The sequence below is a fragment of the Phaseolus vulgaris genome, chromosome 11, assembly GCF_051622355.1.
Source record: "Phaseolus vulgaris cultivar YP4 chromosome 11, ASM5162235v1, whole genome shotgun sequence".
NCBI classification, from domain to species: domain Eukaryota; kingdom Viridiplantae; phylum Streptophyta; class Magnoliopsida; order Fabales; family Fabaceae; genus Phaseolus; species Phaseolus vulgaris.
This window is the reverse complement of record NC_143508.1, coordinates 37,319,471-37,321,520: the sequence shown is the minus strand read 5'-3', so window position 1 is coordinate 37,321,520 and position 2,050 is coordinate 37,319,471. Positions and strand designations below refer to the sequence as shown.

The following is a 2,050-nucleotide window of genomic DNA, read 5'->3' as shown; positions in this document are numbered from 1 at the left end:
ACAATTAGATATTATGAGATATTATAGATATTGTTAGATATTTCATATTTATGTAATGGGCTTAGCCCATATGTTTCTTTTCCTATGTAAACATAACCCTATGTGTTCAATATACACAATGGGATTTACCCTATTCTTTCTTTTCCTTTAATATGGTATCTAAAGCATAAGGTTAGGGTTTAGGGTTCAATTTTTATTGGTGAACCCATTCACTGGAATTTTCCAGCCACTGCCCCACTGCCTCGCCGGAGCCGTTGCCAGAAACTCGTCGGAGACGTCGCTGGAAACTTGTCGAAGCTGTTGCCAGAATCTCGTCAGAGCCTCCACTGGAGATGTTGTTGGAATTGCTGTCGGAGCCTTCATCTTTGTTGCTGCTGCCAATTAACTGGTGACTGGATTTGTCCTTATCTTCTATGGCTTCTTTCGCTTTGACTGCCACTATGGCTTCTTCCGCTGCCGCTACCACTGGGACTTCTTTCGCAGTCATTATCCCGGATCCATCTATTTATACTAATTACGTCAATGTTCATCTTTCCATTGACAAATTGGATGGAACCAATTATGATACTTGGGCATCAGATATTAAATTATTGCTTAAGAGTCAAGGTTATGTTGATCATCTTACTCATCCTACTGTTACTGAAAATGAGGTTTCCCGTTGGTTAAAAATTGATGCTCAATTATGCATTGTTATCAAATCTACCATTCACTCATCTTTAAAGCAAATTTTTCGTACCTATGAGACATGTTCAGAAGTTTGGGAAGAAGCAAAATTATTATACACCAATGATACTTAACGTCTTTATGGTATGTGTCAAAATCTTCTCACAATTGTTGCTCCCAAACGTCTTGATGGTACAATGGCGGAATATCTGGGTAAACTTCATGCTTTTCTTCATGATTTTAATGAGTTATTACCTCCTGCCTCCACTCCTTCTCAAGAACTAGAACAAAGATCCAAGTTCTTCATGTTATTGGGTTTACATGGCCTTCCTGATGATTCTTCTCATGTTCGTGATCAAATTTTGGGATCTCCTATCGTGCCCAATTTTACTTCCACTTGTTCTACCCTTTTGCGTGTTACAGGTAAACACACCACTGATATAACGTTTCATGTTGATGACTCTTTTGCTTTAGTCTCTCATCATAATGATCGTACTCGCCCTCACAAGCCGGGCAAAGGGCGTCACAAGTGTGACCATTGTGGCAAACTTGGCAACAAAATTGACAGATGTTATGCCTTACATGGTCGTCCTCCTAAATCTGTTGTGGTTACTCAAACTGCCCCTATGCAACCTTCTACTATAGACCATACTTCGATTGATACCCCAGGCCAGCTTGCTATTTTCAATGAATTTCTTAAATGGTATGAGGATCGTCAGAACCCTAGTTCCACGGCTTCAGTTGCACATTTAGGTACATCTTTTGTTGGCCTCACTCACTCCACTTCCCTTGGTCCTTGGGTTTTAGATTCAGGTGCCACAAATCACATTACTGGTAATAAATATTTTTTCTCTTCCCTATCTACTACGGGTTCTTTACCTTCGGTTACCATGGCCAATGGATATAGGGTACCATCACATGGTGTTCGTACTATTAATCTTTTTTCTTCTTTATCTATTGATAATGTTCTTTATGTCCTTGGGTCTCCATTTAACTTATTATCCATTAGTCGTCTCACTCGTTCCTTTGATTGTGTTATTTCTTTTACCAAAGATTATGTTACTTTACAGGACCAGAGTTTGGGACGGATGATTGGCACCGGATGTGAGTCTCATGGACTTTATCAACTACAAATCTCTACACATGTTGATACGATTATGGATTCTCCATCTTTCATGCATGCTCGGTTTGGTCATCCTAGTCTTGCCAAGATGCTGCAGCTTGTTCCAAGTTTATCTAATGTGTCTACTTTATCGTGTGAGTCGTGTCAGTTAGGGAAACATATTCGTAGTTCTTTTCCTAGTAGTATCTCACAACATGCTTCATCTCCTTTTGCCTTAGTTCACTTTGACATTTAGGGACCAAGTCGTATTAAGTCTAATTTAGG

The 2,050-nt window shown here is 39.6% G+C and overlaps 1 pseudogene; it reads left to right on the top strand.

The window, feature by feature from the left end:
- Positions 1 to 440: 440 nt before the first annotated feature.
- On the top strand, positions 441 to 1,771 carry LOC150023235 (uncharacterized; annotated as a pseudogene).
- The last annotated feature ends 279 nt before the right edge of the window (positions 1,772 to 2,050 follow it).